The sequence below is a fragment of the Salvelinus alpinus genome, chromosome 15 (assembly GCF_045679555.1).
Source record: "Salvelinus alpinus chromosome 15, SLU_Salpinus.1, whole genome shotgun sequence".
NCBI lineage: Eukaryota > Metazoa > Chordata > Actinopteri > Salmoniformes > Salmonidae > Salvelinus > Salvelinus alpinus.
The window spans coordinates 21490703-21503545 of record NC_092100.1 but is presented as its reverse complement, the minus strand read 5'-3'; the positions used below and the strand labels follow the sequence as shown (position 1 = coordinate 21503545).

Genomic DNA, 12843 nt, shown 5'->3' with positions numbered 1-12843 from the left:
AACCCCAAACAGCAAGCAATGCAGGTGTAGAAGCACGGTGGCTAGGAAAAACTCCCTAGAAAGGCCGAAACCTAGGAAGAAACCTAGAGAGGAACCAGGCTATGGGGGGTGGCCAGTCCTCTTCTCGATGTGCCGGCTGGAGATTATAACAGAACATGGCCAAGATGTTCAAATGTTCATAAATGACCAGCATGGTCAAATAATAATAATTACAGTAGTTGTCGAGGGTGCAACAAGTCAGCACCTCAGGAGTAAATGTCTGTTGGCTTTTCATAGCCGATCATTAAGAGTATCTCTACCGCTCCTGCTGTCTCTAGAGAGTTGAAAACAGGAGGTCTGGGAAAGGTAGCACGTCCGGTGAACAGGTCAGGGTTCCTGTCACGAGAATTATGTTCTCAGTGTTCATAAACCCAATTGAATTGATTACTCAGCCTGAAACACAGAATTTGTAGGAAACTGGTTGGAATGAATCAGACGGAGGCCCAGCTACAAAGTCATGAATGTTTATTTAGAGAGCTCTGCCAATCATTACATGTACATTGGTTTATATACCTCTCATTTCGTCATAAATGTCCCTCCTCCTCTTAGACAATGACAATATAGTTTACAAGTCTTCTCCTATGCATACATTGCTTATCACATCCTGCAACATGTTACACAATATACTACAAGCCCAAGGTTTCTCCCCTCCCTGGGTGGGGAGACTTCCTTCCCTGTTATCAGTTTCACAGTGGTCACAAGTTGTCTGCCACAGTTCCTTGCCTGCTAACAGTCCCTCTTTCTTATGGACAAACATTCTTCATCAGACAGGATATAATTATGTTAGTTATAGTTCTACGTTAAATGTATACATCATTTAGTCATTATTCATAAAAATCCCATAACAATCCACCCTATGACTAAATATTATACACACAATCCCACATCTATTTTTATTTGAAATATCAATTATACCCAAAAAATCAACCACACAAAAACCAATATATGTATTTACAATGACTGTTCTAGGCCTACATCAGAATCATAACTCTTCTTATCAGGATTTTCGTTATAATCTTCATCAAAAAACAGTCTAAACCACAACACAAGAGGAAACCTAAACCTTAATAAGGTTTAACATAGGCTCCTCATAAGTGAAGGAGCCGGGTCCATCTACTAGATCTGGGGTCATGTATTCATCATTCCACTGGTCAGAGCTCGGAATCGGTCCATATCTCACCATCTGTTGCATCATCGATTTCTCCAGAGTCCTGGAAATGAGAACCTTTCACACAACATCCGCACAAAACTAACACAATCACACAGGTGAAGGTTGCCCACTACACAGTGATCGTGACATTTTTCCATTTCCCAAACACACTATCAAACCAATTTGATAGAGCATTATCTACCCCAGAGTTCTCTGCCAGGGCCTTGGTCACTGATCCGTCTGGAGCTGTGTTATCAGGGATGAAAACCTCATACACCCCCCACCCTTTTCAGCCAGCCAAGGCTATTCTATTCTGACATCCCATCAACCTAGTTGCAGCTGTTATCACCAGAAGATGCTTGGTTCCAATCCAGAACTCATCAGGTAACCCCCTTGGAACTCCAATGCTATCAATGTAAACTCTATTGTCCAAAGATCCTGACGGAGCACTCCTTCTTCTACCTGGCTCTAGGTAAGGGTGAAGGGCATGCCTAACTGCACTAGTGCACAACTACCGGTCCAATTGGTGGACAGGTTAGGCCACAGCTTCATACCTCCACACTCTAGGCCTTTTCATCTGCCAGTCAGGTCCCTCATTGTCTTGTCGGTTGTAACATTCTCTGTCCTATGGCTGTTCTATGTTCTTACTTCCCCTACGTCCCATCCGTGTGTTATGTATCGAGCCATGCAATAATAATGTCCTCCTGTAACTGTGAAAGGGGGAAATCTGGATGTAATGGGCACATGGGAATACAGATCATGCAGATCAATGCAACTGTCATTGTCCGGCTTCCCTGCCCTCATGAACAGCTTTACCATACAGGCCACTCCCCTGGGTGCATCAATTCCATCAAATGTAAAGGGAATGGTTGTCCAATGAGGTTTTGCTGTGGCGCAGGCATAACATTCTTATTTCGCTACTGATCTGGCTGTATACTGAAACCATTCTACCCATAGGTTAGAATCCCCATAACCCATTTCCACCTCAATCACTTCCTTAAGATCTTTCGTCTGCACTATCCGCACCGGCCCTTGGCTCTGGACGACTCTGCTGTCAGTATCTGTTTTGTCAGGGGCTCTGCTTGTATTCTGGCTGACTATAGAGCTATCACCTGCCCTCACTTCTTCTACCCGGAATGGCACTAGGGTGTCAACCGAAACTTGGTCAAAACCAACATATCATAACCCTAGATCCTCCTTCTTTACGTTTTTAACGGTAATTCGTACCTTTATGCAATACTTCTCTCGCTCCGGATTGCAGTCAAAAACTCCTCACCTTCACTTATACTCCACCTCCTTCCATATGGATTCATATAGCCCTCTCTCTCTATGTGAGCTAGGACCTGTGTCCATGAACTACACGGGGACCTGCACAGATATATTCCATAATGACTCATAGTCCTAGACTGCCAAGGAGTCAGAGACCCCATTTGGTCTACATAGAACTCCACTGAGACATCCTTCCCAATCTCCACTCTCACTTCCTGTTTATCCAGATCAAGTGAACTCTTATGCTTGGTTAATGCAAAATCCTCATCGTCTAAGCTATGGGTCAAGTTACCACCATCTGCATTCTCGGGATGGGTCATGGTGTATTTAGGAATATTGCTCCCACAATAAGACAGCTCAGACCAATCAGCACTCCTGTAAAGCCCCACCCTTTCCCGGAGAACATATCCTCAGCTAGAGGCCAGCCCACACTTTCACTTCTATGAATGCACACAGGGAGGATAGGGCGGGGTCAGGGAATCTTCGTTAGAGAGGAAACCCCCGAACCCTATTGGTTTCGGTTCTTCTCCTAACTCTGTGATTGTTCGACAGTGTCAGTGTGTCTTACCCTCTTGCAATGTGTGATATGAACCCAGGTAGCTCTTTCAGCTATTCTCACCGCGAAGGCTTTCACCAGGAGTACTTGGTATGGCCCCTCCCAACGGGGCTGCTTTCCGTCTATTCTCCTCAGGGACTGGATTAAGTGAATCACCTTCTCCTGTAATTCACCTGTAAAGCATAAAATCTTGGACATACAGGTTTGGTTAACAAACAGTCTTCTCGTGTGTTCTGTCTGATTAGCTAGAATGTCATCCATTATTTAAAGAACTAGATCCTAGTAAACCACCTCTAGGGATAATATCTTGACCCAATATTTAATTTACCATAATCGTGTCCGCCAAGTAAGTTGGGAACGCTATAAAAAAAAAAGTTTTTAATTATTATTATCCAATAGGCCACAAAGTGTCCTATCCCATCCCCCCTGTGATACATGGCTCCGCCCTTGTATCAAATCTAAACAATTCTCTGTCAAGTGTCTTATCTACTTTAAGAGTTATGTGTGCTGCTTTGTAACCAGTAACCTTTCTCTCCTTTCTTATTTCACAGGCACTAGTCAATGCCACTATTTTGGCCTGTTGTGCCGAATAATTTCTGGGCAATGTTTCCATGTTTAACCCCTTATTTCCAGAAACCAACTAAGCTTTCATTCCCCTTTTGTCTCCACTCAGTAACCGTGACCCATTCTGTGTCACTCCTATCTTGCTGATTTCCTGGCCCCCCTTCCCCACCTTCTCCTCTCTGCTCCCAAACCTTCAAGGTCTCAGCAGTGCGGGGAGGACTCCTCCGTCTGCCCTTTCTCCTATCTGTCTGTCGCTCTTTTTCATAATAGTCAGTGTCTCACTGTCTGAACTCATAGATTTTGGAATAATTACCTGTCTATGGTGGCCATCTCTAAAGGAATTACATAGGTTGATTAAGGTTATCTCGATGTTCTCTATAATTCTGAATCACCACAGATGTCATATATCCCTGTCCTGTTGGTCTGGATTAGGTTCTAAATACTTAACCTAAGTTCACCATTAATCCAAGGCTATGCCTTTTCTTTCTTCTCATTGGTTCAAATTACAACTATGTCAAAGAACTATAAACTCATTCATAATTATCAATTACTCAATTTACCTTAAAATCAGTATCACAAATGACCTCAAATTCATTATCCAAATGGCCCTCCCATGAGGCTGATCAGACCACAAGGGAAAGCCATGATAGAGGTCAAGAGTCATACCACCCTTTTACAGTCGTGTTACTCAATTTATATTATACAAATTAAAGAAAACCCCTCCAACATTTTCTACATGTTGTATCCCAGATTCCCAGAACATTCCCTTATCAAAATAATTCACGTGTTTAATTAAGACTCCACATGTGTGTACCCCTTTAAGATATCGTGTCTCTAGGAAAATGGAAATCTCCTCAAACCCAAAGGCTAAAAACAAACATATCCAGGCCTTTGCAATTTTGGTAGAAACATGCCTCTGTCTCACTCGCTCCCTTCAAGACAACAGCCCCGGAAAACATTTCCAAAGAAAGAAAATGAAGCATTCCTTTTCCCAGACCTGAATCGCTTACAGCCAAATATAGCCCAGTGCGCCACAACCAATCAGTGATGCCCACCTAGCCATTTTGTTCCTAGATTTAGCATGTTTTCCGACTACCCCGACAAATGTAGCTACTTTTTAAAATTGTATTTGGAACTTTTAGCAACTTTTGAAAAGTGACTCAAAGCTATAATGCACGCATTTTTCCCTCTGAATGACACAAACAATTTTCTCTGTCACACCCTCAGTCACAACATCATTGCCTGGCTGCAAAAGTGCATTGTGAGTGACGTCAGCAGCAGGCGCTCAGCCCGTGCCCAGGCAGCAGCAATTTCAGCGAATTGCAAATCATTGTTGGCAGTCAGCAGCAGTAGTACGGGTTCGACAACCCAAACCCAAGGAATATAGTTGGTCACAAATGTTTGATCTTGAACAGAACTTACAACATCAATCAACATCTCTCAATCAAAATTGTACTGCCAGAAGTACAGAAAAGAATGGGAATCTGTACCTGAACAACTGTCAAATCAATTTCAGTAATGCTATTGTGTATTTTACGTAATGACGCAGTTTTACGTTATCACGCAATGATATCACAACGTCATTTAGCAATAAATCAACCTGCCTCCAGCAATTTACCCTGAAAATTAGTAGGCAACACTGCAACCAACTCACTTATTCCTGCCACTAGGCAAAAATATACCCCCTACTCAAACTGGTTACTGCTTTAATTCTATCGTAAGAGTAAATCCAAACTTTCACAAAACTTTATTTTCTCCAAAATTTTAAAGTACCATGTACTTCGCTAAATTTATAACGTATGTCAGTCAATCCATAAGAATAAAACCATTTCGATGGCCACAACTCTATCGTAATTGTCTCTCCGTTATTATTTAGAATTCATTAGATTTAGGTAACTGTCTCTTCTATGATTCAGCATTTTAAATACGACTCCATTCCCAATACGTTATTCCAGCGGGCCATTTAGGCAAGACAACGTATTCCATCGAAATCGACTCGCTATTATTTAGAATTAATTAGTCTTTCCATTTAACCTAAAAAGGCTATTAAAACATTCAGTTTATAACCTAAACCAGGGGTGTCAAACATACGGCCCGCGGGCCGGAACCGGCCCCCAAGGAGGTTCGATCAGGCCCGCAGGATAATTTGAAAGTGGAAAAAATGCATAAAAGACATGGAATTAATATTTTTAATTCGCTGCAATTCATGGATTATCCGCTAAGGGGCGCACTCTTTCCATCAGAGTAGAAGACAAGCTGCATCACTGAGACAGACTGAAAACAGCAGACGGTATCAATGCGCCATCTGCTGCTTGTTACGACGTTGTTAATACCTTAATACCTCATTAGCCAAAATGTCGTTATCCAAACGGAGAAAAGTAGATAAGGAGTGTAGAATTTTCAAAGAAAAATGGACCACGTCCTATTTATTTACAGAGATGCACGGAAAACCTTCGTGCTTGGTGTGTTTGCAACAAGTTTCGGTATTGAAGGAATATAATATTCGACGCCACTACGAGACTCATCACAGCGAAAAATATGACGGCTTGCAAGGACAACTGAGAAGAGATAAGATTAACGAATTGCTGGCGGGTCTGAGGAAACAGCAGTCAACTTTCATCCAGAGCCGAGAAGTCAGTGAAGCAGCGGTAAAAGCCAGCTACCTAATTGCTAGCGAAATAGCATTAGCATCGAAGCCGTATTCCGACGGTGACTTTGTTAAACGATGCATGATGAAGGCGGCTGAACTTGTATGTGCCGAGAAGCGACAAGCTTTTGCCAATATTAGCCTGACGAGGAATACTATAGCAGAGAGGATTTCGGAACTATCGGCAGATTTAGACAGTCAATTGAAACAGAGAGTCAAGTCATTTATTGCATTTTCCGTGGCAATTGACGAGAGCGAACACTTTCTTCATTACACATTAAAAATCACTCTCCTTAGTTTGTAAGGTGTACGCAGGGATTACATTTAGATTTTATATGCGTATGTGTAAGTGGTTTAAAAATTCCTTTCTTTAAAAGTCTCATTTAATCTTAAAGTGCATTACTATATTTTTCAGTACCAATTAAAGTTTTGTGCCTTTGTACAATCAGTGGGATCAGTTGCAATGCATATTTGTGAATGATAAAAGTAAATTGCACATTTGTCTAAGGAAATATGAGGTGTTTCATTAAATGTTTTGTAAAAGGATAGTTCATTAAATTTCAATATTTTCCTAATGTTCTTGTGCTTCTTTACACCAAAACAAAGGAAAGACATGATATTTTGGTTATTTATAGCAGAGTATGGTATAATTTTAATGGTCCGGCCCACTTGACATCTCCCTAGGCCGTATGTGGCCCACGATGCGAAATGAGTTTGACACCCCTGACCTAAACAAACACTAACTAACCGTATCTCTCCCGGCAAAACTTATCAGTATTTGAATTACAACCAGAATGACTTTTAGTCTATCGGTGCATAGGCTGAGATACGAACCCGAGTCTCTCGCGTTGTAGGCAAGAGTTCCACACCTCGACCACCATCACTATTGGAATGACGGAGCCTCCCCACCAACAACCCTATTATTATAATTGTCTGTAGTCGCAAACTCCGGCACCGAGACAATTCCCAGAAAATAGCCCTAATTTAAAGGTCCAAGCTTTTTCCCCAGCGAGGATTCTCCTTACTCTCTCTCTCTCTCGTTTTCTCTGTATGTCCTCTTGCCTTCTTTTCCGGGATTCAGACAGCCCGGTATTTAACCCTCGACCTGCTGTTTCCCTTGACTATCTACCCCTTTCTTTTGACTGTGTCTATCCACTTTTCTCAATAAGTTTGTTAAATCCTGTCCTAGTTCGGTTAAATCTTTCCTGACTTTCCCTAGGGCAGCCAGCCCTATCCTTTCCTCCTCCTGCTTGCTACTTACATATTCCTTATGTATCTGTTTTATAAGCGATTCTAGCTTTTGTACATCTAGACGCCCATCAAATTCATACTTCTTTCTCCATTTTGGACCGAAATCAATGTTTCTTTTACCTTTTAGCTCCATATAGCGCTCATCTCCCGTTAATTCAGGGACCTCCTTTGAGGATTTACTACCCATTGTTTGTAATACTTTATCTCTAGGTGGCTCACAATTAATGTGTATGTCGCTACTCCTTATGTATGTGTGTCTATATTATGCTCACAGTCTATGTATATCTCTTCTTAAAACTCTGGTCTCTTTCCACACACTATGTGTATGTACTGTCCTATATGTGTTTCTTCTTTCTGGAAACTTTATCTATAGAGGTGTCTTTCGATTGGACATTAGATCTCACCCGTTTACAAGTATAAGCTATTTTCCAGGGGTTGTAAGCTCTAGTTAACGGCCTATTTGTTCTATTAACTATTAACTTTTGACGTTAATATCTCGTATCTCACACCGCTATATTAGGTTTCGATCACAGAACCGCCAATATACCCTGAATCAGGTTTCGAATATTAGCTAGTTTACTCTGGTACTGCAGATACCCTAAGTCGTTTCGGACCTAAGTTGCTGAGGACTTCTTCTCTCCTAGGTGGCTCTACACCCAATTCCTATCTTCCAATTGTATAGATACTTCATTCCCTTTAAAACTTTTCTCTACACAAAATTCTAAAGATAGGTCACCAGGTAAGAATGCCTACAGAATTCCAAAGATCAATATCCAAACCATACAAGAATCATAATAAATATTTATCTAAATGCAGTCTGAATGTCAATTCCCCAAAATCCGTAAATAAAGATTACTGACCTTCTCTTGAAGACTGGGAAAAGCAATGTAGGTTGGATCTCGTCACCACCTCTGTCGTGTACCAGTTCGCCACTGGCCTGAAATAAACCCTCAACTCAGAGGTCAGGTCTTTGTCTTACGGATCTTAGATCCGCCCGTGCACGGTTTTCAGCAGTTCCTTGGGACGACAGAGGCAGGTATTGAGATCCGTCTCGAAGGACCAATTGTCACGAGAATTATGTTCTCAGTGTTCATAAACCCAATTGAATTGATTACTCAGCCTGAAACACAGAATTTGTAGGAAACTGGTTGGAATGAATCAGACGGAGGCCCAGCTACAAAGTCATGAATGTTTATTTAGAGAGCTCTGCCAATCATTACATGTACATTGGTTTATATACCTCTCATTTCATCATAAATGTCCCTCCTCCTCTCAGACAATGACAATATAGTTTACAAGTCTTCTCCTGTGCATACATTGCTTATCACATCCTGCAACATGTTACACAATCTACTGCAAGCCCAAGGTTTCTCCCCTCCCTGGGTGGGGAGACTTCCTTCCCTGTTATCAGTTTCACAGTGGTCACAAGTTGTCTGCCACAGTTCCTTGCCTGCTAACAGTCCCTCTTTCTTATGGACAAACATTCTTCATCAGACAGGATATAATTATGTTAGTTATAGTTCTACGTTACATGTATACATCATTTAGTCATTATTCATAAAAATCCTATAACAGTTCCATAGCCGCAGGCAGAACAGTTGAAACTGGAGCAGCAGCACGGCCAGGTGGACTGAGGACAGCAAGGAGTCATCATGCCAGGTAGTCCTGAGGCAGGGCTCAGGTCCTCCGAGAGAGAGAAAGAAAGAGAGAAAGAGAGAATTAGAGAGAGCATGCTTAAATTCACACAGGACACCGGATAAGACAGGAGAAGTACTCCAGATATAACAGACTGACCCTAGCCCCCCGACACATAAACTACTGCAGCATAAATACTGGAGGCTGAGACAGGAGGGGTCAGGAGACACTGTGGCCCCATCCGATGATACCCCCGGACAGGGCCAAACAGGCAGGATATAACCCCACCCACTTTGCCAAAGCACAGCCCCCACACCATTAGAGGGATAGAGGGGGGGCGCCAACCCACCACAGGTTAATGCAACCGCTGTGTCAGATTTCAAAAAAACTTAACGGAAAAAGCAAATCATGCAATAATCTGAGACGGAGCTCAGAACAATAGCCAAACTAGCCGCCATGTTGGGGTCAACAGAAACCAGAAAATACATGATAAATGTTTCCTTACCATTGATGAACTTCATCAGAATGCAGTCCTAGGAATCCCAGGTCCACAATAAATGCTTGATTTGTTCGATAATGTCTGTTATTTATGTCCAATTAACTACTTTGGTTAGCGCCTTTGGTAAACAATTCCAAAGTCACAAAGCGCCTCCACTATAACGTGACGAAATGTCCAAAAGTTCCGTAACAGTCAGTAGAAACATGTCAAACGATGTACTGAATCAATCTTTAGAATGTTGTTAACATACAGCTTGAATAACGTTCCAACTGGAGAATTAGATTGACTTCAGAAGAGCGGTGGAACGGACGTCCTCCTCATGTGAAGGCGCATGGTGAATGCGTGATCAGCTCATGGAAGTGATTACTCATTCCTGTCTCCTTCGGCCCCCCTTCACATTAGAGTCATCAGACAAAGTTCTGTTGACTGTTGACATCTAGTGGAAGCCGTAGGAAGTGAAAACTCATCCATATCTCGCTGTAAGTTCATTGAGAGCTTGGTTGAAAATCTGCCACCTCCGAAAAAATTCCAACAGGAAGTGGAACTTCTCAGGTTTTTGCCTGCCATATGAGTTCTGTTATACTCACAGACATAATTCAAACAGTTTTAGAAACTTCAGCGTGTTTTCTATCCAATATGAATAATAATATGCATATATTAGCAACTGGGACTGAGGAGCAGGCCGTTTAATATGGGCACCTCTGTGCACATTTCATCCAAGCTACTCAGTACTGCCCCTGCAGCCATAAGAAGTTAATGAGAATGGTGTGCTTGAAAGAATTCACATAACTCTGCAATGTTGGGTTGTTTTGGAGAGAGTCTCAGTCTTAAATCCTTTTCCACACATAGTGTGTGCCTGTGTTTAGTTTTCATGCTAGTGAGGGCCGAGAATCCACTCTCACATATGTACGTGGTTGCAAAGGGCATCAGTGTCTTAACAATGCGATTTGCCAAGGCAGGATACTCTGAGCGCAGCCCAATACAGAAATATGGCAGTGGCTTCTGATTAAATACAATTTTCACAGAACCGCTTGTTGCAATTTCGATGAGGCTCTCTTGGTAAGTGGACTGGAGGCAGGGCATGAAAGGGATAACAAATCCAGTTGTTTGTGTCATCCGTTTCGGGAAAGTACCTGTGTAATTGCGCACCCAACTCACTAAGGTGCTTCGCTATATCACATTTGACATTGTCCGTAAGCTTGAGTTCATTTGCACACAAAAAATCATACAATGATGGAAAGACCTGTGTGTTGTCCTTGTTAATGCAGACAGAGAAGAGCTCCAACTTCTTAATCATAGCCTCAATTTTGTCTCGAACATTGAATATAATTGCGGAGAGTCCCTGTAATCCTAGATTCAGATCATTCAGGCGAATAAAACACATCACCCAGATACGCCAGTCGTGTAAGAAACTCGTTATCATGCAAGCAGTCAGACACGTGAAAATTATGGTCAGTTAAGAAAACTTTGAGCTCGTTTCTCAATTTAAAAACACGTGTCAATACCTTGCTCCTTGATAACCAGTGCACTTCTGTATGTTGTAAAAGCGTTACATGGTCACTGCCCATATCATTGCATAGTGCAGAAAATACACGAGAGTTCAGGGGCCTTGCTTTAACAAAGATTAACCATTTTCAATGTAGTGTCCAAAACGTCTTTCAAGCTGTCAGGCATTCCCCTGGCAGCAAGAGCCTTTTGGTGGATGCTGCAGTGTACCCAAGTGGTGTCGGGAGCAACTGCTTGCACGCGTGTTACCACTCCACTATGTCTCCTTGTCATGGCTTTTGCGCCATCAGTACAGATACCAACACATCTTGACCACCAAAGTCCATTTGATGTCACTAAGCTGTCCTGTACTTTAAAAATATCCTCTCCTGTTGTCTTGGTTTCCAGTGGTTTGCAGAACAGGATGTCTTCCTTAATTGACCCCCCATAAACGTAACGGACATATACCAGGAGCCGTGCCAGGCCCGCCACGTCTGTTGACTCATCCAGCTGTAATGCATAGAATTCACAGGCTTGTATGCGAAGCAGTAATTGTTTCACAACATCTCCTGCCATGTCACTGATGCGTCGTGAAACAGTGTTGTTTGATGAAGACATTGTCTATATAGTTTTTTTGGCCGACTGTAGCTTATTTTTCAAATTGGCATGTTTTGTTTTCTAAATGTCTGCGCAAGGGTGAAGGTTTCATTGAGTTGTGAGATAGTACTTTTCCACATATAACACACTGTGGCTGAGGAAAGGCACTACTCCCAATATAAGTGAATCCCAAATCAATGTAGTTCTCATCATATTTGCACCTCTTCGATGGTCCAACGTCCATGTTGTTCGGTGCTTTCCCGGGTAAGGGGGCAGTAGCTCTTCGGCTGCATCAGATTCACAACTGTCAGTGTCCATGCTAGCTGGGCTAACAACAAATATAGAATTACTGATGCTAGCATTGGATCTGCTCGCGGAAGCAGAACAGCTTGTGTCATCGACGGGTGCAGGTGTGGTACTGCTGGCAGTAGCAGTACTACCAGTAGAGCTGGTATGTGTCTCTATGGACGCAGGCCTTACTTATTTTAACCATTTATCAATTTTTGAGCAAACGGAATGAGCAGCAGCTACATTTGGCTACATACGGACCGTTAGTGGAATTCCCCCGAGAGAGTAACGGTTAACACACGGAGATGCATACAAAGCTCTCCCTTATCCTCCATTTGTCAAATCTAACCATAATTCTATGCTCCTGATTCCTGCTTACAAGCAAAAAATTAAGCAGGACGCACCAGTGACTCGGTCTATAAAAAAGTGGTCAGATGAAGCAGATGCTAAACTACAGGACTGTTTTGCTAGCACAGACTGGAATATGTTCCCGGGATTCTTCCGATGGTATTGAGGAGGACACCACATCAGTCACTGGCTTTATCAATAAGTGCATCGAGGACGTCGTCCCCACAGTGACTGTACGTACATACCCCAACCAGAAGCCATGGATTACAGGCAACATTCGCACTGAGCTAAAGTTTAGAGCTGCCGCCTTCAAGGTGCGGGACTCTAACCCGGAAGCTTATAAGAAATCCTGCTATGCACTCCGACGAACATCAAACAGGCAAAGCGCCAATGCAGGACTAAGATTGAATCATACTACACCGGCTCCAACGATCGTCGGATGTGGCAAGGCTTGCAAACTATTACAGACTACAAAGGGAAGCACAGCCTGGCGCTGCCCAGTGACACGAGCCTAC

At 42.6% G+C, this 12843-nt stretch overlaps 1 protein-coding gene and 1 long non-coding RNA gene across 3 annotated transcripts in view; one reads left to right on the top strand and one right to left on the bottom strand.

Annotated features, from left to right (window-relative positions):
• LOC139539712 (neurocan core protein-like) overlaps positions 1-12843 on the top strand; it is a 244690-nt gene that overhangs the window by 214162 nt on the left and 17685 nt on the right. The window lies entirely within an intron of this gene.
• Positions 488-9095, bottom strand: LOC139539713 (uncharacterized). The gene is made up of 2 exons (XR_011667985.1): positions 6954-9095; positions 488-5645 (listed from the first exon to the last, which is right to left on the bottom strand). It is a non-coding gene; the product is annotated as an uncharacterized lncRNA (long non-coding RNA).